Here is a 13,000-nt window from a genome sequence, read left to right as displayed (position 1 = left end):
ACTCCAGCGTCCCTGGAGTTTGGGATTCCCAGGGACCCGGGCAGCAGTCCCCTGAGACACAGCGGGGGCAAATGTACCTAAGGTAACCTCACCCTCCTCATCTGGCCCCTTTAAATGACTTATCTACCTAAATTAAGACCAGCTGTGAACCCCACTGACCAGCCAGGACTTGGTGCAGAGAACACAGGGCCTTTCACCCTGAAGCAGATGCCCGGAGAGCTCTGTCTAGGAGCCCAACTTCGGGTTCCTCCGCCTCCCCAAACTTCATCAGCCCCGGTGCAGCGCAGGTCCAAGGCTGGGGCGGACGGGATATCATCCCCCGCGGGAATAAGACACAACAATAGCAGCACAGGATGTTCTGGTTCTTCAAGCTGTCCGGGATTCCCAGCCTGAACACTTCCTGGAAACCTTTCTTCACCGCTTCTCTTGCGAAATCTAGCGGGCCCTCCCTCCGCTCCTTGGCTTCTTATACCCCGCGGAGCGCAGCGGGCGCACAGCCGCGCTCCAGCCGCGCTTCCTTCCTCGCCGCGCAGCGCAGCGCGCAGAGCCCAGTCGTGCAGGACCAGCCCTCCCTCCCGCAGGTGAGGTTTCCCAGCGCGGCTTCCTCGCCTGCCTCCGCCCACTCCCAGCGCGGGGCCCAGGTTTCCCGGTCCCTGCTCAGCGCTCACTGCCCCAGCTCCCCACCCCGCAGAGCCGCCCCAGCTGCTGCGCGCGATCCTTTGGGCATGCCAGCGCTTCCAGCTTCCTGCACTTGGATCGCTCATCACCACCACCCGCGGGTGCAGAGAGGCCTGCGCGAGGTCTGCTGCGGCTCCGTAGCTTGCTCCTGGGTTGGCGCAAATCTTTGGCGCCAATCAGAAGGGAGATTGAAGAAATGTGCGTTGCCAGTCTCTCTTCTGAGGCTGATTATTGACCAACAGCTGGAAATTTGTCCCAAAACTGTAACCTCTTTGATCTGGATCTAAATTCCCTTAAGCAGTTTAACAATTGCTTTTCCAGAGAAATATTGTTTGGATTGTAATTTACAGCAAAAAGAAACTAAAACCTTATTTCTCTGTCCAGAGACAGGTGGAAGGGAGCTTTTTTCCTCTGGGTGATTAACTTCAGCACTTTCTTTAAAAGATGACTGGTGTGGTGGGAAATGAATCCTATGATGGGGGAAGGCCTGGAGAATTCTATTCCTGGTTCCAATTAGAAGCCAACTATCCCAGCCTCAGTTCCACAGATGTAAATTGAAAGGCTGTTGGTCCAGACGATCCACAAAGCCCAACTCTAGCAAGGTGAAAAGCCATGTGACTTGAGAAGCTGCAGTTTTGAAATGTGTCAGAAATCTCATTAATGCTTAGAGGCAGAGCTGAGCAATTACTTTTTTCGTGATAACACAGGTTCACTCTTATAAGGAAACTGCCCAGTTGTGGAGTGGAGGCACTGCCCACGGGAGCATGCGAAAGTCCTACCACCTTTATCATTCGGTGGCAATACTCTCAGCTATCCAAGCCATTCTCAGCCTTGCTGTCTGAGACTCTCCTATTCTCTGTAAATGTCACTCACACGAAAGAACTTTTTTTTTCGGATATAATAGGTGTAATTTTATAAAATGGCACATTCACTTGAAGCAGTAAGTTTCTTGAGATATGGCCTTTTGCAAAGCCCCGGGGTTTTCAGAATGCTGTGGTGTAGCTCTTCCTGCGTGCATTCCACCTGCAAGGCGAGCACAGCCAGCCCAGAGAGCGGAGTGAAGCACTCCCTGCCATCAGGCCCCGGGCTGTAAAGCAAATGGTACCTGTGTCCGGAGAAATTGGGTCGCCGCGCTTTCTCCGTTCCGCAACATTTGTGGTTTTGCTGAAGTTCAGATAGCAACCAGAGGCTCAGAAAACAACGTATGCAAGGCCCTGCCCGTATTTTAAGAATGATTTCTTGACATTCCTGTCTTGCTTAAGCTTGCTGACCGTTGTGTTGTTTAAAAGGATTTTTATAAACCTGTGAGTAGCTTGGAAGCCCTAAGCCGTGCACAATGTCGTTAACAACTTTTTAAAAATGGGTTCATCTGTCATAGAAATTTAAAGGTGGAGCAGCCTCGAGCAACCATTCTGTTACCTTATCTTTTTAAAGACTTCTCCTAAGCCACTGCCAGTCATTAATACCGTGAGTGAATGGACACAGGTTCTCGCTGCTGCACAGTCAGACTCAGAAACACATGTCAGTGTTCCGTGATGCTCACCCTCTCGTTCTCTGCATAAGTAACTTAGATATTTTTATCAACTTCTATTTAGAAATCATCTCCTTGGAAAATCTTAGGAAAGCTGAGAAACTGTGAACAAAATGAAAACAAAAGCCCTATAGCACAGCAGCCCTTCACAGCTTGAGGACTCGCAGGGAGTTTCTCTAGGTTTTCTCAAAGGATAAAGTCATTTGTTAAGAGCCTGCAGCTACATCTACCGGTAAAGCCCTGCTATGAGAATCTAGAATACACTGAATAATACATTTTTCTGGGTGGGATTTTGGGATTTTTTTTAAACTTCAGCTAGGAAATAATAGAAATAAGATTTACAAAGACAAATTATTTGAGTCTTCTGTACACATTCACTATGAAGACTTTCTGAGGAGTTCCACATGATATGATTTGGGCGGGGGGTTGTTTTGTTCTATTTTGTTGTCTTTTTGAGACAGGGTCTTACTATGCAGTTCAGGGTGGTTTTGAACCCACTTTGTAGCCCTAGCTGGCCTTGAACTCACAGTAATCCTCCTGCCTGAGTCTTCCACCTGCTGGGATTTCAGTCGTGCGCCACTACACCCAGCCTTTTTTTTTTTTTTTTTTTTTTTTTTTTTGGTACTGGGAATTGAACGCAAGACCTTGTACTTGCCATGCAGGTACTGTGCCACTGAGCTAAATCCCCAGCCCCTACATGATATGTTAAACCTCAAAATTCTTTCAGTGGTTTTTTTTTTTTTTTTAGGTGATTTCCAAAATGGCTTGAACTAACCCCTGTTCTTTTGTTAAGAAGAAATCAATTCTGCAAGGAATAAAACTAAATAAATAGTGAAAGGATAACTAATACTTAAAACAATTTGTGATAATACTTGGTCTGTATGTATAAACGATTTGTTTTTTCAAAGTCATTAAGGCATTTAGAACAAAGAATGCACATACTGTTTGAAGATTATCTTTCAGAAATACAGCACTTCAAAAGGAATGCACTAGGCAGCTAAAAAATCTCCATGCTAATTAACCAGGCTTGACATTGATATCCTAATCTCAATTCTTCTCTGCAGTGTTCTACAAGAGTGTATTTAGCCATGTGGAAAGAGATATTGCCACATTGTCCTTTGACAGTCACATACTTCTGAAAAGTTATTTTGAGAGACATGTTTCCTTTACATGTAGATTATATGATCAGTCCTAATCTCGTGATAAAATAAAGTTCACTTTTTATCTTAAAAGAAAATGTGCTCAAAGGGTAATTTTGAAAAACAAGGAGCTGTAATTCTGAAAAAAAAAAAAAAACACACACACATGATATGACTTCACTATATCACCTATTTCTTAAAGAGTTTTTAGTACAACGTGCACTAGATTTTCTTTTGGGCCTCAGCACTCAATTAAAGAGAAACGCTTCATAAAGAATGCACGGGGCTCCCTGCAGATCTGCAGTGTGTAGGAGCCCTAAACAGAAGGGGAGAATGCATGATCAACACTGATGATGCATCTTTCATCTCTGCCTGCTCTTTTTATAGAATGGAAACTTTAACCCTAAATTAAGTGGTGGACAGAATAACTTTGCACAGACTTTGGTAAACTTTCTTGTCATGTTTCCCAGCAGATAAGTGTTCCTTCCCGGGGTTTCTGGCCTCTCTGCACCTTCCTCTGCTCTGGCCCTTACACAGTACATTGTAGCAATCTGATTATGTGCTACCTCCTACCCATTTCCAGAAACCCTGCAGTACTAGGTCCATCGGAGTTATCACTTTATCCCCACTGTGCAGTATAGAGGCTGTTCAGTAATTCTCTGCTGAAAGCGTGAAGCATGCCAAGTTAACTGGTGAAAACACCAAAACATGTTTGGAAGTAACTGGCCACTATGGACATAGATGAGTATGTTTGCTGCCTGTACTGGGTTAGTTAACAGGATCAGAGCAATGACAAAGTCCAGATTCTAACTACCTACCATTTGGGCAGAAGCATGAGATTGTTTTGTATGATGCAGTGCATATAAATAGCTCAAATTATTATATTTATTTTAAGTATAAGAAACTGTAGGAAAATTGCTGTTTCATTTTCCTTTATTTATTTTAGTAGCCCTATTGTCTTGCTACACAGGGTAAGTTTTTAAAATAAATTTACAACCATAATACTTTGGATTCTAAAAAACATACTTTGGGTTCTAACTCAAACAGTAGGTTTGGGAAACTGATGTAGTTAATAATAAAAGTGTGCCAATTGCACACTTTTCCTAGATTGAGATCATGAGGTGTGTTTACCCTACTTTTCAAGCATACTAAGAAAACTAGAAGATTGTGATTGAGGAGACTGGTACGGAAAGGGTTCCTTGTATCTATTTCCCTATGGGAAACAAGAGTCTAAATATATAAGGTTTACAGCCCAAATTGTCTCAGCTCCGTATGTGGATGGGCAGGGCCTAGGACCTGTGCTGGGACGTGATAACCACATGAATTCTATTTTCATAAAAAACATGGAAGCCTTCAGGGAAGGGAGACCTCTATGGAAAGAAACTCAGACCTAATGTCTAGTCACCATGGAAAAGTGGTATCACCCTGCCAGCCCAAGTATTTTCCCATCGCCATGAGCATGTTGCCATAGCTTTGGTGGGAAAGGGGTGAGAGACAGGGAAAGAGCCAATGGTGCACTGTTACTCACCTAAGGAGAAAGAGAAGTCCTGACTTACAGCACTAGGTGATTCTCATGGTCCAAATATTCCCACCAGGGCTGATTTCAAGCTCCCAGCTGGCAAGGCGTCTCCAGCCATGCCACTGGATGAGGCTGAGACTAAAAAGTCAGGGATGTAACTGACTGTTAGAGCACATGCTTAGCATGAGAGAGGCCCTGGGTTTGATCCCCAGAACCAAAATAAAAATAAATAAATAACCTAGGAGCTGTTTAATTTAACTGTATTCATCAACTAGCGCTGCTCTCAAGTTTGTGTATCAGAGCCTAACTAAAGGATGCGGAGGGAGTTGCCCCCAGGGTAAAAAAAATGAAGCAGCCACATCTGATGAACTTCAGCAAACGTTAGAGGTAATAATAAGCAACGTGTAGAGGAGCCAGATAAGTAAAGGAGAACAATACCCAAAACAAGATCAGAGAGGCTGAGCAGTCCCCAGGAAACTTCGGAAAGTAGTAAGGAGATACTTGGACGCAGAATGGAGTTCCTGCAGCAAGGCTTGCAGGCCAGGGTCAAATCCACTGCAGAAGTGCTCTATCCCGAAACTGTAGAGGCAGCTATCACATTTAGGTCACTTCCCAGTACCCTCAGTATGAAGACACATGCCCATTCATAGGAAATTTTGTTTGCACAGAGTTAATCAAAATTATCAAAACACTTCCCAGATACCTCTGATTACAGTGGACCTAGAGAAGCAGAAGCCTTCACTTGGCATTAAACGTTAAGTGGATTGTTGCAGATCACTGAGTTAAGCAAATACTTATGTGTATAGAGCCAATACCACAAAATCAGTGAGCCAGGTTGGTTTTTTCGATAGGAATGATCCACTGGTCCTGGACCTGGGGCCAATCTTCGTTGAAACCCAGATTTGTGAGTTGTTCAGCCTTAAAAATGTAGGGCAAGGCCATGTAAATTATCCTAGGCATGATTGGATCGGTGACCTTGTTTGTCATGTGCACCAGGCTCTCATCAAACAGATCTAACCAGCCTAGACAGCGGCTAATGAGCATACTGGATGAGATCTTGGCCATGAAACCGTAAATGTATCTTCGTTTATCTGACCAAGTGCTGCTGAGATCTAAAGGTGGCAGCATGTATGAATGAAATTTTGAATTGAACTAGAATATCAACAAGGAACTGAAAGATAAACAACTTTTCTGTTAAGCGCAGTTGAAATCTATCATAAACCTACTGTTCATGTCCCTCTCACAGCCTGATGGATGGCAGTCAGGTGTCACTAAAAGAATTAGTGTAGTTACTGCAGATGCCACCGCTGGTTCCTAGGTAGTGACTGGTAATTCGTGTGGAAGTATATACAAGGGGTGATCCTAAGTGCAGGATTACTTATTGTTATCTTCAAAGTAGTAGTTCAGATGACCAGACACAGGCCTGTAAGACTGCACAGACAATATAAACACGAACTGTTCCTTTCAATGAACCAATAGAAATTAGTAGTAAAATTATCTTAGCTATCTTGTGTATAATATACATATATATATTTCCTATCATCTTGTTTTGAAATTTTGTATCATTTTTATTGTTTTTATTATGCTTAAAATAAATAATAAAGTTAAAAATGCAGTATTTAAATTTTTAAATTTATTACAATAAAAGATGCATTGCATCAGTCCCCCTCAAAAGGCGCCCCCTCTTCAAACACACTTATCCCGTCATTCTTGCCACTTCCTAAAGCAGTTCTGAAAGTCTTTTTTCTTGAGTGTTTTTACAAGGGGTGATAAAAAATGTGGTGAATGCTGCCTCGCAGTGTCATCTGATATAGACACGGGCTCCTAAAAACGTTCCGCTGTTTCCTCATCCACATTATTCCCCATGTCTGGCCTGCACATGTTCTAGCTCTCCCGAAGTCAAATGACTGGGAAAGGTAAACATTTTCAATCTATTCGGGACCCTGAGGCGGCCAGTGATGTGAAGGTTATCTTCATTTATGATCTTGTAACTTGATCAAACTGAAAAAGTTAAGGTTACTATTTTCTTTTGTGTCATCTTATTGGCTAACATAAAAGCTGATCTCAAACCAGGTGTGGTGGTGTACACCTCTGATCCCAGCACTCTGGGAGGCTGAAGCAAAGGGATGATAAATTCAAACCCAGCCTGGGTAACTTGGTGAAGCCCTGTCTCAAAATAAAAGAAATTTTAAAAGATTTAAAGAACGGGGGCTGTAGCGTGAAGGCCCTGGGCTCCCTCCCAGTACAAGAGAGAGAGAGAGAGAGAGAGAGGGAACGAGGGAGAGAGAGAGACAGGCACCCCACCTACTCTAAGTAAATTAGGTGGTTATGGGACATCTTACAAAACAACTGAAATAATTTGTTTTTCAGAAACAAATCTTCAGTTGTTTATTTAAATGGGGAGTTTTAAATTATAGGTTTCTGTTATCAGAATTTATTATAGAAATCACAAAGTCCTGGTTTATTCCTGACACAAAGTAGCTTTAATTTTTACTTTGATTGATGTGGTAGTAACAGACTGGGCCACAATATGAATTTGTGAGACGAGACATGCGGACATCCACGAAGTAGACATGGGGTCTGAAAAATAGTTTGGGTAAACTTTAAAACTCTTTAATTCAAGTTTGTCTCCCTTCTGAGTAAAAGATTGGCGTGTGTGTGTGTGTGTGTGTGTGTGTGTGTGTGTGTATTCTTTTAACAAATACGTTTGGTGTAACTAGAATTACAATTTCCAGGTGAATTATATTTTAATTTCGGAAGGATTTATCTTGGTTCTGAGTGGTTCCAATTAAAAAGGCACAGGTTTGTGGTTGCTCTCCAGCTGACCCTCTCTTTTCCTATAATCTTCCAGTTTATACAACCAACTAGGAGATTGCTTTGAAAGGTCCATATGAGCTTCTTTACTAATCAGGTTGCCAATTACTTTCTTTTGGGGGATGTAGGGGGTACCGGGAATTGAACTCACGACCTCATGCTTGCCAGGCAGGTGCTGTGCCGCTGAGCTATATCCCCAGCCCCTGCCAATCACTTTCATACAGTATTTGTGTAAGGGTGATCTGTACTACATCAGCTGGTAACTACCTACACCTCACTTTGCCTTCTGCCTGGGAAGTCCTCTCTGGAAGCACCATATCCTCCCTCAGACCTCACTTTGATTCAGATCAGCAGGTAAAATATATGATGCCCAGTCCAATGTGAATTTCATGTTAAAATATTTTAGTGTGTGTCCCAAATAAAGAAGGGATATATTTGAACTAAAAAGTTATTCATTATTTAGCTTAAATTCAGATTTAATGGGGTGTTATGTATTTTTATTTGCTAAATCTGGCAACACTCACTTGACTGTCACTTCCTTAGAGACTTAGCCTGACGAGATCTAGAAAACAAATTTCTCTCTCACAGCATTTTTTATACCATGACCTTGTTCTTTATAATCTTCAGAGCACTTACTACCATCTGAAATCATCTTATTAATTATTTATACATATGTTGTCCAACTTTCTTACAATAATATACACACACAGTTTTTGAAGCACCCAAATCTGGATTTCTACCTTGTCACTTTTTAAGGAGTTAAAAATACTTTTAAGGGCTGGGGATATAGCTCAGAGGTAAAAAAAAACTGATTGCTTAGCATGCGCAAGCCACTGAGTTACTGAGTTCTATCCCTGGTAACACACACACACACACACACACACACACACACACAGAGAGAGAGAGAGTTTAACTCAATAAGAGATCTGTATTCTTCATCTGTTTATCCTCAGCGTATAGAATGATATGTGTAAAGAATCAATAAATATTGTGTAAGGAGATGTTAATGTGTATATTAAAAAAGAGACTTTGAAACTATCATAAAACTATGGATAGTTTGAAACTATCCATATTAAAAGAGAGACTTTGAAACTATCCACCGGGAGTAATTACCCTTGCAAACAGACCTACTTTTAACTACAAGGCTAAAATAAAAAATATGCATTTATATTTTCAGTTAACTTATCAATAATGATTGATGTCCAAAAAGTCAGGAGAATCCATTAATTATGGGCACATGAATTTTTAGATAAAATATTATCTGTGATCTTTCTAAACCAAAGCCTCCTGATTTTACTACAGCAGGATATCCCTCATTTTCAGTAAAATGCAAATATGTTTGTTTTCCCTAAAGAGCCCTGATCTCACTAAAAACAGAAATAGCCAGGGGACAAATTGGATGGGCTCAAGTGTTAGGATAAAGATTTGATATTTTTAAAAATACTTTTGCTCTCCAGTTGTCCCTGGGATACATTAAAACAAAGGCTCTGAATCACAAGAAAGCTGGCATCGCTGGCTAAGCTTCAAGTAGAGGTGGAGACGGAGATGGAGATAGAAATAGATGTTGTCACATTAGCGAGGGCTTTCAGGGCTTTCAGAAGGAATAACAAAGCAGAAGGACCCAAAAAAAGCCCTGTTCATAGGCATCAAATTAAAATAAAAAGTCCTGTCACGTCTTATGCAGTTTGAAGGTGCCATTTACTCCATCTTTCTGCAAAATGCAGAGCCAAACCACTGGATTTGTGTACTACAACATTCGTTTTGTGTGTGTGTGTGTGTGTGTGTGTCCGTCCAGAGGGAACTGGATCATGCCTGAGGAAATCAGATGTTCAGAATCCAAAGCTGAGTTCTCAAATGGAGACTTTAACCATGGTTTCCGACAAGTAACTAACAAGATAGTGGGCTTTCTATGTTGGAGTGGCAGTGAAGGAATTCCACAGTGCATTTGTGAGCTTTGATCAAACCGTACTGTAATGTTGCGGGTCCTGGAAAACAACTCTTCAGGTGTTCTTGAGAGAGTGACGGATCAAAGCTACCTGCAGTCCAACACCACCCGCTGAGGCTGGATCTCCAACCCTCTCCCTTGTGACGCCTGCATGCTCAGGCACTCTCGCTCCTGATTTTTCATAGATAGCCCCTCCACCCAAGGTTGCTTAAAGGAAAAAACTGTAAAGGAAGTGCCTTGGCCTCATCCCGGGGCTGAGCGGCACTGTTTCCCAGTGCAACCCTTTGCAGAAGTGCTTGCATTGGTGTGACCCTTGGTGACGCTTAGAAGTTGGTTAGTGACTGAAGGAAGATAGGAAAGACTGCTGGACAGATGTCTTTCTGGCTAACCACCACCAGATCCTCTGCCCCCAGCCAAGGTCAATGAACCCTTTTTGCCTATTTATCTTACAGAGGATCCCAGTGCAGTACTTTCTGTCACTAAAATTATGTCATGATGATGATAGATTTGTCCTCATAGGTTTTTATTTTTATTACCTTCAACACTTTTTCTTTCTTTTTTTTTTTTTTGGTTTTTTTTTGGGGGGGGTGGTTTTCCAGTACCAGGAATCGAACTCATGACCTCACGCTTGCCAGGCAGCAGCTGTGCCACTGAGCTAAAACCCCAGCCCCCCTCCAACACTTTTTCACATGAAACTTTTTGTGTGTTTTTAGCTTGTATAGATGTGTACAATTCGGCAAGCTAAGAAACAAGATTCCTAATGATGAGTGTAATTAAGGCTGAGTCTGTGTACAGGAATCTGTCTTCATTTGAATTTTTTAATGTTTTAAAAATTAAAGAAATAAGAGGACTTCGTAGTGGCTAATTTTTTCCTTTCAGAATTATCTGCACCAGAAAGAGGGAGAGATTTTCCTTCTTTTTCCTTCTATGAATGGTATTACATACATAAGTATTCATATATTTTTTTCTTCATTCTGTAAAATCTTTGGGGGGAAACAAATCATCCATTTTCCAAGTGGAAGGCAAAAAAGTAGCCACCTTTGAAATGAGCTATATTCTGTTGCTGATCCTTCTTCTGACTAAAAGAACTGAGAACAGGGTCTATCCAAGGTGTGGAAAGGGCATGAGCTGCATTTGGCCCAGGCAGCTCCCTCTAAATGCAGTCTATGCCTATAGTCGATCACAGAACTTTAAATTCATGTTCACTTGTTAGTAATATATATGTGTATGTGTGTGCTGTTATGCTTTCATACATGTCTCTTCTTAAAAATGTACTGAGCTGGATGTGGTAGTATATACCTGTAATCCCAGCATTTGGAAACTGAGGCGGGAGAATCACTGCAAGTTTGAGTCCAGCCTGAGCCACATAGGGAGTTCTAGGCCAGCCTGAACTATATTGTGAGACCCTATCTCAAAACAAACAAAAAAATCAACTGATTTGTTTTGTTTGCAGCATTTTTAAGGCATTGGTTTTTCTAAGTACACTGACTTTATATGATTATTCTAAACCTTATGTGGAAAAGAGAAGGAACATGAATGGGTATAATAATTTTGAAGAAGAATATAGTAAAGAGAATTACTGTACCCAAGTCTAAGATATTGTTATGGCAAAATTCAGGCTGTATTCTGCAAGAGACCAAAGAACTCTAGGAGAACAGACAGAGTTTTAATTTAGACCAGTCACCTCTCATTCCGACTTACAAGTCAGGGAAGTGGGTGTGGGCTTGCCTTTGTTCCACCTTATATACATTTTTGGTTTCCATGGTAACAGATTGGAATGTTGTAATCCTGGCCACACGTTGTTTTCCTTGTGCCATGTAGCGGGGTCAGGCTCTGGTCATGAGCCCAACTACAATGATATGTACTTTCTGTACTCTGTTCTATATGTCCCCCTTTAGATAACCATGCATTTCCTTTATGGTTACAGTGTTTATCTAGGGCCAGGGAAAGGATGAAACAACCCAGGCAAGGTCATAGGTAGCTATCTAGGCCCTGGCATTCTTTGTCTTTGGAGAAGCATTCCAGGGCTAGTCAGGACTGCAATGTTAACTCTTTGTAACCTCTTCGGGATGTTTCTCAAGACACATTTTAAGGCTTGCATTAAGACTAGAATTATTCTATCTTAAAATGATATGCTAAGAGTCGCCGTCCCCTACAATATTATATAGCTATAGCCATCGACATTGTGTGGTTATTAGCATAGAAACAGATACTGAGATCAGTGGAATCAATATAACAACCCATACCTACATGGACAATTGACTCTTTTTTTTGGTGCTGAGAATCAAGCTGAGGGTCTTATGCATTCTAGGCAAGTGCTCTACCAGCTGAGCTGCATCCCTGCCCAACAGTTGATATTTCACAAAGGTGTGAGAGCAGTTCAATGAAGCATAGTATTTTCAATGAATGGCAAGACAGCATTTAGCTAATATTCATGGGCAAAAAATAAACCTTGCCATAAACCTTACACATTGCACAAAAATTAACTAAAAATGGATCATGGATCCATGTGTAAAATTTAAACTTTTAAAAAAATATTTAGATCTTAGGGCTTCAAATGAATTTTTAAATATCAAAAGTAAACTAGGCATCATCATTTTCTTTTTTCTTTTTGGTTTCTTGAGACAGGATCTCACTATGTAGTTCAGGCTGGCCTTGAACTCACTATATACCTGGGGTAGCCTTGAACTCACAGAGATCCTCCTGCTGCAGCCTCCCAAGTGCTGGGATTACAGTCGTGCACCACCAGTTCTGGCTGACATCATCAAGTTTAAAAACTATATTTTTCTGTGGAAGACCTTGATAAGACATAAAAAATAAATTAGAAAAACTATGGGTTTGGGGAAATATACTACATATCTGACAGAGGACTCATTTAAAATATATAAAGAATAGTCAAAACTCAAAGTTAAAAATAAATATCTTCAGTGAGAAAATGAGCAAAAGGCATAAAGAGCATCTCACCGAGAAGACTTGTGGCGGGGTGGGGAGTAGTCACGTAAAAACATGTGCTGCATCATTAGGCATTAAAGAAATGCAAGTTAAAACCACAATGAAGTATCAGAATAGCAAAATGAGAAATACTGCCACTCATTAATTGCTCCTGTAGCACAGCCAGTGTGGAAAACACTCAACAATTGCTTATAAAGCTAATCGTACACTGATTTTCATACAGAAACCCACACAGATTATCAGATATAAGCATGCAAAATTCGTCACAAAAATTAAAAAGAAAAATTAAGCATTAACTGTTCCTTTCAGTAGACCAGTAGAACTCAGCAGTACAATTATCCCAGCTATCCTGTGTATATACATATATATGTTTCCCTTCTTTCTTTCTTTTCTCCTTTCCCTCATCCCAGTTGTTCCTTCCC

At 41.3% G+C, this 13,000-nt stretch overlaps 1 protein-coding gene across 3 annotated transcripts in view; it reads left to right on the top strand.

Moving 5' to 3' along the window:
• Positions 1-468: 468 nt before the first annotated feature.
• The window catches only part of Steap4 (STEAP family member 4), a 23,287-nt gene continuing 10,755 nt past the window's right edge, over positions 469-13,000 (top strand). Inside the window, exon 1 of one of the 3 annotated variants that reach the window (XM_013516041.1) lies at positions 469-581. The gene's annotated coding sequence lies outside the window, so the exon portion shown is untranslated. The remainder of the gene's footprint in view (positions 582-13,000) is intronic. The other 2 variants (XM_013516039.1, XM_005387980.2) reach the window with 2 other exon arrangements.

This window comes from Chinchilla lanigera, unplaced genomic scaffold, assembly GCF_000276665.1.
Source record: "Chinchilla lanigera isolate Chin_1 unplaced genomic scaffold, ChiLan1.0 scaffold00031, whole genome shotgun sequence".
NCBI classification, from domain to species: domain Eukaryota; kingdom Metazoa; phylum Chordata; class Mammalia; order Rodentia; family Chinchillidae; genus Chinchilla; species Chinchilla lanigera.
This window is presented reverse-complemented; position numbering and strand designations above follow the sequence as displayed.